This window comes from Gadus morhua, chromosome 15 (genome assembly GCF_902167405.1).
Source record: "Gadus morhua chromosome 15, gadMor3.0, whole genome shotgun sequence".
NCBI lineage: Eukaryota > Metazoa > Chordata > Actinopteri > Gadiformes > Gadidae > Gadus > Gadus morhua.
The window spans coordinates 16,681,917-16,696,817 of NC_044062.1; positions in this window are offsets into that span (position 1 = coordinate 16,681,917).

The window sequence follows — 14,901 nt, forward strand, 5'->3', positions numbered from 1 at the left end:
TGGTTGTCAGCTATAATCATCTTCTTTTTGGCAAAAAACACTTATAATGTATCAGTCTGTTTGGAATGAATGTATACATTCTACAGGTTTGACTTTCTAAATGGAATTAATGAAATAAATCAACTTTTTCATGATATTCTAATAATATGACCAGCACCTGTATATGGAAGTAAATCTGTGCCATCGGGTTTTGAAAATAAAAACACATTAAATTATAAGCACTGAATATTTGTGCATTGAAATAACCTATCTGATTTTTTTGCCTCTGAATTTAACTCTTTACATTTTCAATAAATCATATTCACCTTTATTTTTCAATGTTAAAATATTCAACGTTAAAATATTCAACTCAAATATTTTCAACGTCCCAAAATTCAGTCCGCCAAAGTCACCATCAAAATTCAATGTACGAAATTCAGTGTTAACATCCGGGGACCCAAGAAAGAGCAATCGATCCTAGATGCTAGATCGCGGTCAAAAGAGTGGGCGGCGCGTCGTTGGATACCTGAGACTCTCTCACGCGGGAAGGCAAAACAGATTTAGCCATGTCCAACGGCAACAGCAGCAGTAATAGTGCTTCGGTGAGTACATTTTTCGATATATATATGCCATTAGTATGGGTTGTTTCTGTATAGATTCAGCAATGGACAATACTAACGGACACTTGTATATAAGAAGGACGTCGAATTGAAAAATAAGGGTAGTTCGGAATTTTGGACATAGGGCCTGATTCCCAAGTTAGCCTTGGTGTTCTTTATCATTAGAGACAGCGGGTAAAAGTTAGCAGCGGGTTGGATATTCGCCGGATATTCAGTTTTGCAATCGGATTAATCCAGCAATCGGCTTAATCAACAAAATTGCACTATATTACGGGTGTAGTATGTTGAGGACAGTATAGGACAGCGTACTGACAAAAGTCAGGTTTATAATATGTAAGCCCTCTTTTGTTTGGTTATACGAGATAAGGTGGAGTGAAGAAGTGCGTGCTCTTCCGCTCGGCTAGAATAAACAGCAGTATACGATCGAAGTCTCCCTTTTTAATATGAGTTATTTAGTAAATGATTTGTTGTAGGCAGGAATCCCGGACTTTCCACCTGTGTGTTAAATATATATAGTGCCGTAGAGACCTGGCGTGGAATGGTCAAAAGCTTATAGTATGCTAAAAGTACCGTGAGGAGAATCTTGCATGTTGCCTCCTTCATGCTAACCCTGTCCTACACCATCGCACGTTACACAGTATGTGGATAGAACAATTGCCTCTATCAAATAGTGCTCCCACTGCAGAATCACGTTATTTTACACCACTACTCACCCCATGTACATTGTTTATGCTGTTTTATAACGTATATATTGAAGATTTCAGGGGTGCAGTCTGTGCAATGTATGTAATGTAAAAAAAATAGCACTTCAAGAAAAAACATAAATAATCAATTAAACTAAATAAATAACTTCAACTACAAAATTGTAGCAAGTATTGTTAAAACTTGTATATATTTCTGAATGGGATTATGCATGTGTGGGTTTATATATGCAATAGCTCATAATTATTCAAAATATCCAATAATACAAACATTTTATTTTTGAGTTACTTTATTTCAATGCATAAATATTCATTGCTTAGAATTCAATGGGTTTGTTGTATTCAAAATCCGATGGCACAGATTTACTTCCATAAGTGATGCACAACACTGCTTAGAGGGCTCAAAATTAACACTCGCCAAACTGGGTAAAGTAGTCTTAAGTTATTGAGTCCACCCGCCACTTTGGCTGGACACATCTTGTCCTTCAGCTGCAGAGAGCTGAGAGCAGTCAACAGTAGCCTATAGACATATTTTGAAATAAGCCATGGAAGAAGTACTCCAAAAACATTCACAACAACCTATTTAATTTATCCTAAATTGTAGAAATTTGTATACTAATTAATTGAATAGGCTGTGTTCAATGTATGAAGTTTGGTTTTAATTAAAAGGAAATGTTCTAAAAATGTTTATCATTATTATAATAAATATGTGTATAGATAAACAATATACAGATATAGATATTAATATTATTGTTCTATGGGGGGGAAACAATTCTGAATCAGCAAAAGTTGCTATTGGCTGGTTAGGCTCTTTTCTAAATAAGTGCAGCCCTATTCATTTTTTCTGCAATTATTACTGCACACAAGGATATAATATTGATTGTGAATCTCAAATGAGACCAAGATGACATGCTCAAAGGTAATTAGAGTGAAATGCAAGGGTTAAGGTTATGCAGGTTTTCGATCACACTGTGTGCTACAAAATTTATTTTTATGCTACTGAATTTTTGTGCTTGCTGGCACCAGTGCTACCACTTAAAAAAAAATAAGCGAACAGCCCTGGATATGCATTTATAATTCTTCCTTAATGTATTTACTGTTTTTATATTCTTGCTTTTAACAGGATGAGTTGGATGACACTGCACAGGCCTGGAACACACACACCATCAGGCCATCGAAAAACCTTAACGTCCCCAGCGGTCGGCCGAACGTGATGTTTGCATTACCTGAACTCTATGGGACAAGAGACTTCCTTTCCCCAATTGAAGATGGTGTTTTCAACTGTGCAAAAATGAATGTATCTTTCGCCAGATCTATATGAACTATGCAACATCTTTATGGCTGATTCTAATCTCACTCTAGCAACAGATCCATATCAGGCACCTCAGAGAGGCCATCAGGGCATGTGTGTAGGTCAGACGTATTTAGTTGTGTCTTGTGTTGAGCTTCGAAGTGGCAGGATTTTTTGGTAACATAAGTAATTCACCTTGCTGTCCTTTTCCTTTATAAGTTTCCTTTAAAGTCATAGCTCAACGTCTCTAGCTTTTGGCAAATGTTATATTCCTTTAAACTAGGGATGCACCGAAATGAAAATTCTTGGCCAAAACCGAAACCGAATATACTGAAAAACTTGGCCGAAGGCCGAAACTGATTACCGAATGTGGCTTTTACCGTTTTTCATTCATTTTGCTTTAATTTTTCCCCATTGCATAAATCAAACAATTGAATTTCATTTGTAAACTTTTTTGTCTTGCTTTTCAATAAAAAAAATCAATTACAAATTTGATAAAAAATATTTATTTAATACTGAACGTTTTCTAACATTCCAGTAGACATTATAGCAAGAATTTAAGAACAGTCCACCTTTAAATAAATGAGTAAAACTTTTTTTTTTTTTTAATAAATAAATAAAAAAGTTTGGTGTATTATGTTCGGCCTTTTTACTCCTTCGGCCGAAACCGAACATTATGTTTTGGGCCATTGTCGGCCGAACATGTTCGGTGGCCGAATATTCGGTGCATCACTACTTTAAACGATAGTTTAGAAACACAGAAATGAGGGGGGGTTTTATAGACAAAGCCTGTAAAAAGTAAATCAAATGTGTATCAATTTCAGAACTTTACTTTAACAAATGTATCACTTTTTTCAGTTAGAATTGTATTTAACAAAAAATCTAACTGGCTTCAGTAACTAAATGTGAATACTTATTCTGAGTCTTTCATGATAGAATATCATTGGATTTCAAATGATGGGACCAAAAAAATGGATGTATCTATCGAACTCTGAACTTCTGATGGCCAATCAGTACAAATATTGACTTGTTACAGACAGAAAAGCATTTTGAAATTATCTGTGCATTTACAACCTGTAGTTTCATGTACTGAGAGAGGGGTTAAAAAACGACAACACACGCTATTCATGTTTTTGTTGAGACTGGAAAAATCTTTATTACTGTAACTATATTCTTGCTATCCAGTATGTGGAACTCTGAATAAACAAAAAATTGCCAAACAAGTTTGGTGCTGTTTCCTGATATTTTCAGGCCATATTTTTCACTGGCCACATTATGAAAAACTTAACAATGAATTAATAATTGTACTGGTTCAAGAACAATTGACTTAATTGTTCTTGTAATCAGACTAGTATTACTTCTCATACCATTACAAGTTCCTGCGGTCTTCTTCTTGATGTCACATGATGTTGCTGTGGTGTCAAGACAGCTGATTGTATACAGCAGGGGGTGCGGTCGTCCTGCCGGTTCAAGTAGGATGACCTGAAACCTGTATAAAATCAGCTGTCTTGACACCACAGCAACATCATGTGACATTTAGAAGAAGACTGCAGGAACATTAACAATCAAAACATGTCAGGGTATGAAAAGTAATACTAGTTGTATATTATGTACACTATTATTATCTACACTAGTAGTTAGTTTCGTCGTCTGAGACGTCTCGCTAGCCTTCATGACACTCCACTGGGTCGAGCTCTTTCAACAACAACCGCACATTCTCTTTCCTCACACGCAGTCCATGCTCCCTGCATTTAGCGTACATCCATCTGTACCCGTGAAGCTGTCCAGATTACTGCAGTTGGTCGCTAATAAATTCCACCAGGACCGACGGACCAGAGTACGCCTTGCGGCGAGAGTGTCCCCTATCTCGTAACATTAGACCAACATCGACCAAACATTATGAAAAATAATAAACTCTTATGTAATATTACATAAGAATGTTACATGTGCGCGTGTGTGTGTGTGTGCGTGTGTGTGTGTCTATTAGTTCAGCAGACACACAGTCGACCAAAGCCCTTCCCCTTACATAACTTCTGCATTCTGGAATTTGGTTGTTATCCTACTATGGTCGAAAAATTATCGAGACTTCAAGGAACATCTTGCCCAAATGTTTGATACCAGTGTGTGGCGTGAGCTTTGGAAGTATGAGGCTGCCGTTCAGGTTACCGTTTATTCAAGTATGAACAGCCTGGCAAGCAGCTACAGTATGTGCACAGGGAGCTGGCTCCTCTATGAAGGTATTATTGTAGCAAAAGTCTTCAGCACCTGTAACTGCAGAATTTGAATGCGTACACTAAAGTCACAGTAAATTTGAAGTCGACTTCAAACGTACTGTGAATTTAGTGTACGCATTCAAATTCTGCAGTTTTGCTACAATAATACCTTCATACTCGAGGAGCTGTTTTCCTCGCTCGGTGAGCAGCGCTCTGAGTGCGCGTGCGCAGTCAATATCTACGCTTGTGAAATAATAGAATACGCTCGAATGCATGTTTTATCACATTAGTGCTTTATGGCACTTATGTGTCGGCATATACACCAATCTTGCACAGTCTAAAGAGCTCAAAGGAAACTTCCCTGTTCCACTGTTCTTTCCTCATTTAATGATAGCCGCTATTAGAAGAAAAAAAATGAGCATGCATTCAATTTCGTTGCATAACCATCCCTTAACACGGGCAGATAGCCTACTACTCAAATGTATTTGTGATCCCAATGCAGCAGCCAAAACGGATGAACACACGCGGTTAACATTGTGTAGCCTAGACCTAGCAAATATACTGATATTTGGATACTTGCTTCTGCTTTGATTATTTTGCTTTGATAGGCCTATGATTAAGTTTCTAAATATATCGAGACCAGACATTTGATAACTTAATTTCATCATCAGTGTGAGGAACTACAGTAACACGGTTATGTGCAAGAACAACAAGTCACTTATGAAATTAAATTGTGGGGACATGTCTAAAAAAATATCACATTCCTTGCAACGCCCATTCCTGTTTTAATCAGGAGATCATCGGATAACTGATATCATAAATGCGGGTGTGGAAGTATGGCAAAACAAATTATCATGAAATATAACCTGTGTGGACTTGAATTTGTAACGTAAGCAGTGTCTTACAAATACCTGCATGATTGTGTTTTTATAAATTTTACTTTAAGTGTAAGTCCTCCAAGAGGAATTGCATTTGATTTATAGTACTTAAGCCTTCAGATTTTGTTCTCATTGTCCTTATATAAAGGATTAATTATAAATAGGTTAGGTATATCATGAAATATAACCTATATGTACTTCGATTTGTTATAATCGTTACAAAAATATTGTCTTACCAATGCGTGCATAGTTGTTTATGTAAATGATAAAAACATATGTTGACAGCTTAACTACCCTTTAATTAAATGAATGAATCAGTAGTTGAAGTAGTTGACCATTATCTTGGATTCCCAAAGTAGGCTACAACTGAAATGACGCCTGTCCCTTTCTAGTATAGAAAGGGACACCTACTTCCCTTTCTATACAAGAAAGGGAAGTAGGGGTCATTTCAGTTGTAGCCTACTTTGGGTATCCAAGATAATGGTCTCTATTTTATTTCCATCACATCCACTCAAGTTTGTATCTAAAGTTTTAATCTTGAATTAGGGCAAGTGTAGGCAATCTGAATGCCTTTCTTTGAACTGCTGATACCTGCAGATTCCCATGGGTCCATGGGGTTTCCCAAATAAAAAATAGATTCCCAGTGCAGTAATAGATGTGGGTGTGGTTAAAAAATTATCATGAAATCCAACCTGTGTGGACATTAATTAGTAAGGTATAAGCAGTGTCTTACAAATACCTGCATGGTTCTGTTTTTAGAGGTTATGAAAATAAGTAGACAGACAGTTTAACTAATACTAGAATGAATTGATTAAATGAATAGCGTAGCCTGGCTACTGCGAGGCAAATGGTGCGTTCACATCGCTGGAAATTATGGGGAAAACATTTTCGCGCCGTCGGAAAGTTCGCGTGAACGACACCTAATGTCCCTATTTTGATTCTACTGCCGTTCGGCAACTCGGGCCAAATTTTGAAAACAGAATTGCCCAGTTGGTGACGTATGGTTTACAAGTGACGCCCATGAACATGGCGGAACATGAACGTTTTAATAATATAAAATAATCAACCATCATATCACATGCTTTACTACTGATTGACATTGTAACGTCTGTTGGCATGACTTTGCTCAGTTGTAAACGTAGTGTAGGCTACTGGTAAACCAGCTCTAGATAAGGGCAAGTGTTGCCTTCCATACAGTGGCGATACTGTATGTGCTTTTTTTATCGTCCTGTTAGCATCGTCTTGTTAGTCAATCTCTCTCTCTCTCTCAATCTCTCTCTCTCGTTCTCTCCCATTCTCGCTCTCTCGTTTTCTCTCTCTCTCTCTCTCTCTCTCTCTCTCTCTCTCTCTCTCTCTCTCTCTCTCTCTCTCTCTCTCTCTCTCTCGTCCTCTCTGTCTCTCTCTCTCTGTCTCTCTCTCTCTCTCTCTCTCTCTGGGGGGGGAATAATGATGATGATGTTGACCTTGTCCCACACCTTATGAAACATATGTTTCCCACACCTTCAGACGAGAGAGAGAGGGGTGGTGAGGCCTGCTATAACAGGACCAGGGTATTACAGGGACGGGTCCCAGACCGCCCGGTCGGGGGGGGGGGGGGGGGGGGGGTCAGGTTTCTGGGTACCGTGTAGATCTCCTGCAGGAGATCTGCTTGCTTAGGAGAGGTGTGCCGTGGCCAAAGTACAGATGCTAATGAGATGACACGCGCGGATACGCAACGTGAGCTGGATGACGTAGTCCTTAAGCGACCCTTCTTTCTTTATAGGTCCATGCCGTTCCCCACAACAATAATTTTAAACAATGGCGGCAAGCGGTTCACGAGTGGGTTTACGTTGGTGCGATAGTGAAGGCGAGTGTTTACTTGAAATTTGGGCCGACGACAGCATTCAGTCGCGGTGCCATGCCGTAATTCCGACGCCTCATTGTTCCGACGTCTCAATGTTCCGAAATATTTCCCATTAGATCGACATGTCACTATTCCGACGGTTCAATGTTCCGAAAACGAAACCCATTGGTCCGAAGGTCCGTTAGTCCGACTTTTCGAAAAGGAGGCGCATTAGGCCGACGGTTCAATATGCCGAATAGGAAAAATAGTTTTATACCTCGCTCGCTCCCTCTCCCTCTCTCTCTCAATCTCACTCTCACTCTCTCTCTGTCTCCAAAATACAACCTAGGCCTACATATCACGTTCACGATGAATTTTGGAGGGCAAAAAGACAAGGATCCATAGTTCCATAGTTACGTCCGTAACTTACGATCTGTATCGACCTCACTCTGACCCTCACTACGGGGTCAGAGTGAGGTCTAAAAAGGGATGACTAATACCAAAATGGTCGCGAGGAACGTATTGTTAAAATTGTTAAAAATTAATTGTTAAAACCTCGCTCGGTCATGGACATGAGGGCCGAAGCCGGGCGAGTTACATCCACCCTATAAAACCTTGTGAACATGCATGGCGTAGACCATGAGGCCGCTGCACAGATGTCGTCAGCTGGCACTCCCCTGAGGGCAGCCCAGGACGTTGCCATACTTCTGGCATAAAAGTCGGATTTGGCCACAGTGACACACTGGTGCCACCTTCCCTCCACCTGTGGCAATCGTCACTGACAGAGAGGGCACACAGCTCCCCAACCCGTCTTGCTGAGCAGAGGGCTAAAAGGAATGCTGTTTTAAGTGACAAAGAGCGTAGATCGGCATCCGCAATGGGCTCGTACGGAGCTTCAGTGAGGTCCCAGCTAGGGCTGGGTGATATTGCAAAAAATATGATCATTATTTTTTCGGAATGGATCGATAGATATTAATCACGATATATACTATATATTAAATAATATATATTTATATATTTATTTTTTTTGACAGGTGACATATATCACTTTAGGTGAGGAACATGACAATGTTAGTGTTCACAGACATGTATAAGACAGACAGACGAGACAAAGAAAATACAGGAAGTCGTTGCATATTTTTGCATTGTTGTTGATAGGCTGTGTGTGTGTGATATATAATTTGATACTGCTGAAGCCTGAAGAAACCAAAGTCTTCATTAGTTAAACCATACACTTGTTTATTATCATATTTGTGATAAGCCAGGGAACATTTAATCACATTTAGGGCTTCAGAAAACCTCTTCTGTTCATCATACGGTACAACTGCCGCAAATGACGACACGATAGATTGCTGTTTTGGAACAGCCCCGCTCGCGCTGCTGACATCTGCGGTAGGATGGCGGGCAAAACTTGTTGCGCATTTTCATACTCTCTGTGTAGTCGCTGGGAGGGTATGTATTCAGATGTTGAAATAAATTAGTTGTGTTCCCCAAGTGTGCTGGCACCGACCGACGGCATAATTTACAGTCGGTCTTATCCTGTGCTTCATCAGTTTTGAGATAGCCAAACCACTTCCATAAAATGGACGTCTTGTAACCTTTTTTATCGACTACTTCACCCTCCGTTGTTCCACTCATTTTTATTCTGTCGCAAAACACTCCTCTCCCCTCGTCTTTCCTTACCGCGGTGCTGGAACGGAAGCTCAAACACGCACCAGGAAATGGGCGTGTACTTAGACATTAACCGCAAAACTGCGATCTTTTTTAACTTTTTTTTTTATATCGAGCATTTATGTCTAATGCTTATCGTCGTAATCTACGTGAGTTTTATCGCGATTAATAATCGTAATCGAGTAGGGTACGGGCTGGACGCAAACAGCATGCTCCCTTCAAGAACTGGCCCACCAAGGGATGCCTCCCGAGAGGCCCGTTTTTCGTGCCCTGGTGGAAAGCAGAAATTGCCGAAGCGTAGACTTTCACCGTACTAACCGCCTTGCCTTGGTCCAGCTGGGACTGCAAGAAACGCAGCACGTGAGGCACAGGGCAAGCCGCTGCTGGCTCAATATCCATATTCTGGCACCAGCCTGAAAAAAATTCTCCAACTGTGCGCATAGCTGTCTCTAGTAGCGTTGTTGATTGTTTCCCGAACATACGCATCTAAACGCTCACGGGCTCTGTACTGGCCAAACCCAAAGGCGCAGGGCGACCGGGTTCGGATGCCATATCTGCCCACCTGCTTGTGCCAGCAGGTCTGCCCTGCTCGGCAACTGCCATGGCTGACCCTGCAGTAGATGGAGCAGATCTGAAAACCAGGTTCTCGCTGGCCAACGTGGGGCAACCAGCAGGACTGTGTGTTGGCCCTCCCTGATCCTCTGCAGAACCTGAGAGATGAGAGGGATCGGAAGAAAAGCGTACAATAAGCCTGTCGGCCACTCTTGTGATAGAGCATCCAGGCCCAAACTGCCCCCCTGCCCCCTGAGAGAATACCACTCTGGGCAGTGGGTTGTTTCCGCTGACGCAAACAGATCCACTTGCGCAACCTCGTAGCGAATCCAGATCTGTTTGACAACGTCTGTGTGCAGTCTCCACTCTCCCGGGAGTGGTCCCGTCCTGGAGAGCATGTCGGCCGCACTGTTTGCTACGCCCGGAATGTGCACAGCCCTTACTGAGGCAAGTCGAGGCCATGCCCACGTCAGTAGTTCCTCCGCCACCTGGAGGCATCTCTGAGACTTTGTCCCCCCCTGGTGATTGACATGAACGTTGTGCTGTATCGCTGGCAGGAATCGCTGAAGGGCGAGGTGAATGGCCTTCAGTTCGAGGACATTTATATGCTCTGACGTCCACGGAGGTTGCCAAATGCCCCTTACCGAACGTCTTTCCCAGACAGCCCCTCACCCTGTTAGGGATGCATCTGTCAAGATGACCTGCCTCCTGTGTGGAAGACCCCCAAGGGGACACCTCTGAGCAGGAACTGCTGTTCCTCCAAGGACGCAGGGCCCGAATGCAAGCTCGAGAAACACGCAGCTTGACCTGCCTGTCGTCTCTTTGGTGGAGTTGAAAAGCATTGAACCAGCACTGGAAGGGCCGAGACCTCAGCAGACCAAGTGGAGCTACTACAGCTGCTGCAGCCATCAAGCCCAGCAGTCTCTAGGATCTGTTGGCTGTAACCAGCTTGCCCAGCCGAAAATGCCTCAGGGTCTCGATCAAGCTGTCCGCTCTCCGACCAGTGCGAGACGCTTTCATACTGGCTGAATCGAAGAGAATCCCCAGGAACACTGCCTGTCAACGGGGCTGCACATTGCTCTTCTTCCAGTTGACTGTGAAGCCTAAGAACTGGATGTGGGCCAGCAACATATTGGTGTCGCGCACTACCTGCTCTCGAAAGGGGGCGCAAGTCGTCCAGGTACGGGAGTATTTTCAACCCACGTGTCTGTAGTGGGATTAGTGCGGCGGAGACCACTTGGCCAGAGACGTAAACCACTCCCCCCCCTGTATTGACCTTATCACCACTGGGGTGTGGACCCTTTTGAATGGCAACACCTTGAGGTACTGATTCAGGGGCCTTAGATCGAGAACAGGTCGCTGACCGCCGTCCTTTTTGGGCACAATAAAATATTTGGAATAAAACCCAACTTGCTGTGCGCTGAGTGGTACCTCTGCTATGGCACCTTTTAAAAGTAGCTCCTGGACCTCCTTGTCGAGCACTGACTTTAAAATTGGGTCTATTACAGGCGTTACTTTGAATTTGTAGCCGGTACGTCGAATTTGTAGCCGATACCCACGGGCTACTGTTGCCACAACCCAAGGGGTCTGGCACGATCCCCTCCCAGGAGATCCGAGATAACTGGGAAGGGCATCCGACAGGCAGCCCCTGACAGCTAGGCAGCACCGCCGCGGCGGCCTGCGTACTTGCCCCTACTCGGTCTCTGTCCCCCTCTGGAATAATGATCTCGGGCTGGGCCTCGGTATTCCGCCTGAACAGGCTGGTCCCGAAAGTTACCAGCTGTCCGTGAAGGCCGGCTGGGCCGCTGTAGCCTGGGCTTACCCCTTGGTGTTTGGTGAGCGGTTAGCACTGTTCTAATACATACGCGCTGGACCGCTTCCCTAGACGCTGCAGCACATTCAGTGCGGTCAAACACCGCCTGGGACTCCGGATGAAAAGCATGGCCAGGCGCCACAGGGAGATTGAGCAGCTCCGTCCTGATGGCCTCTGGCAGAGAGGTCTGCGCAAGCCACACCTGACGACGGCACAACACTGCAGCAGCCATCGAATCTCCCTCGTCACGTGTAAGCTAGGAGTGAGCCGATAGGGCAGCTTCGACCAGGCCCATGGCATCTTCACCCGCCGGGTCAAGCATCCTACGCAGAGCCGCCAGTGTCATAGCTAGAGCGTTGCCTGTGCGGGCTGCTTGTGCCGATGCAAGGAGCGAGTGACCAGGCGGTCCGTCTTTGCACACTCCTTACGTGGGCAACATGGGTTAGAGAACACCCGGGAAGGGCCCAGCGATGTCCAGGAGGCAATTGACACCTCCAATGGCGGCATGTCCCCAAGCCCTGTTTCAGCTGGGTAAACAGTCATTGCCAGCTGACGTTAGCCTGCATTAAACTGGGGCCGCTTCAAGGTCCTGCCCCAACTGGACATGAGCATCCTCTGCCACAGGAATAGAAAGTGGGGGGCTAGTGTGCGAGACGCCCTCCAAAACACCCCCCTTAGGGACTGGGTCCAGTATGGGGGGCTGGAGGCCCAGGTAGTTAGCGGCGCTCAGCACCCTGGACATCAGAGAGCTAACAGGCATCTCCCCCACCCCTGTGGACTCCCCTCTAGAGTCCGTACGTGGTTCACCACTGCGGCCAGCTACACCTGTTGTGTCCTCCGTGGCCTGTGATGCCAGGAGAGATAACACATCATTGGCCTCATCCTCTCGCTCATCCTGGCTGTCAGGCCTGCGTAAGGGTAAACCCTCCTGCCCTAATGGTAGGGATGGCAGACCTCTCTGCTCTTCCAGCCTGCCTAGCCTCTCTGTTATTGCTTGGAGGACTGCGAGGATATGACGTGACTCTGCACTACCGCCCCCTGCTGCCTCAGCCGGGGCGGGGGCGGGGGAAGACTCATACTGCCGATCTTCTGAATGCGTGTGTGCTTATGCCCACGCTTACAGGATCGGGGCGACAGACGGGGTGAACGTCGCCTCTCCGCCCTGCCCTCCTGCATGTGACCGCGCATCTGGTTGGCACGGCGAAGTCCCTCCCCCCTGGACAGGTCAACAGCTGCACTGCAGGGGTTGTCTACGTCCTCCAGCACCTGGACGGCCCCCAGGCAATCAGGGCACTCTCTGTGCTCATCGTCAGCGCTCATCGCCGCGCTGCAGATTCTGCAGTGGTGTGGGGCCATCCTGGCAAGTTGTACTTCCCCCAACACCGAATAACCAGTACGCTCTGGTAGCCAGCACGGGCGAGCGAACACACCTGACCCGGCTCACACTTACCGCAGCGGCTGCGGATAGCGGCCAAAGGGCGCTGTTGGATTAAGCATTTCTACCGTCGCAAAGTCAGGAGTACACCTTGGTGGCCAGCAAGGGTGCTCGGACGCACCTGACCCGGCTCCCACTCCCCCCAGTGGCGGCGGACAGCGGCTATAGGGTGCTGTTTGATTAAGCACTTACGCAAAGTCAGGAGTACATCTTGGTGGCCGGCAAGGGCGCGCGGACGCACCTGACCCGGCTCACACTCCCCCCAGCGGCTGCGAACAGCGGCTTTAGGGTGCTGTTTGTTTAACTACACTGACCCAGGTGAAGACAGTAATTGTCTGAATAATGACAATGCACACTTATTGCTAATTCAGTAAGCATACACTAATTCAGTACACCAAAATTATAAATAATTATATTTTTTAAACAATAATCTCCACTCTTCCTGGCTACTTACCTATAAATGCCAGGAGACAAGCTAACCACAAATCAAAAGTATATGACACGATATTGTGCCTACAACAATACAAATTATAGTGGCTCACGCCAGTGCACGGATGCACCAGCTGGCTTAACTAACTCACCATCTGCAACAGCGGTGGAGTAGTGCAAAGATTTAAATAAGGGAGACTTCACTCTGGGAGTTCTTAACTCAAACAATATACTACAGGCAACAAACAATCTGCCCGTAGTGCAAAGGTGGTCTGCAGGCACGCATGACCGCGTCGCAAAGGCTCGCCTTGTGTCTGGTCACAAACAGCAACTGAAAAGCGCAGCGCTGGCCCGCACCAGTGCGCGGACGCAACCTAGCGGGCTCACACAAACCGCACAACTGCCGACAGCCGGCTAGGGTGCGCTAGTGCTCTACCAAACAAACGAAAAAGACAATTTACAGTCCAACGTTAAGTGATCTGCACGTTAACGTAAGAGAGATCCACAGGGACCCAAAGGCGCCTATACCCGTGGGTTACGATCTTGTGGCTGTGTGTTAGCTCTGAAATAAGATCAACGTCTTGCCTGGTCCGGTGAGGCAATCAATGTAAAGGGGACGAACCGGCAATCTATGCTATTTACAAGCGCGGGACGGTGTGCTTCCGGAGGTCATGGGCATGACGATTTTGACATATGGTCTCGGTGATAGGCGATGTACTCATTCCTTTTTAGACCGTAGTGTATGGAGTCAGTTTCCTGCCATAATTCAAACCTGAAAAAAAAAGTTTCAAAGGCTTGTAAGTCTGGGTTTGAAAACTCAACACCTTGTAAAAAAGGTTTTGCAACACTGAAAAAAGAGATTATAACCTGAAAAAAAATAAAACTAAAATTCAAACATCTGTAAACATGATTTTGTGTTCTATTTTATCTTCTTCATCATTTTCACCAACACATTTTCAAAGTTCAAACAATTTCACCAGCGCATTTGCAGAGTTTCAAATCTGGCACTGTTCTAACAGTGTATTTCATTGTTGCCCGGTTTTGAAACCTTGTAAATGGGATTCTGCAAACAGGTCATGCATACATTGAGAAATACGTTTTGAAAGGTTGAATATTTAGTTTTAAAAACTTGTAAAGGTGTACGTTTACGACATTGCAACGTATTTTTTCAGAACTGGCTTTTCAGCACTGACTTTTCAGAGATTTGACCACACAGGCGCAAGCTTTGAGTCACGTGAATATTGGCAGTGTTCTGACGCCACTCGTTTTGAAACTCCTGACAGTCGAATCTGAAAAAGAAAAAAACGTTCCTGGGGGCGGGACCATTTAGCTCTAAACCTATTGGTTGCTCTCGGCTGACGTACATTCCAATCACATGTGCCGTTCACCGGGCTGTGCGTGATTGACAGTGCTCAGCCGATGACACGAATAACAAGCGACTTTCGCGGTTGATTTTCATTTTCATTTTCTGGAACCAGAAGCTGTGTTCGAAATCGT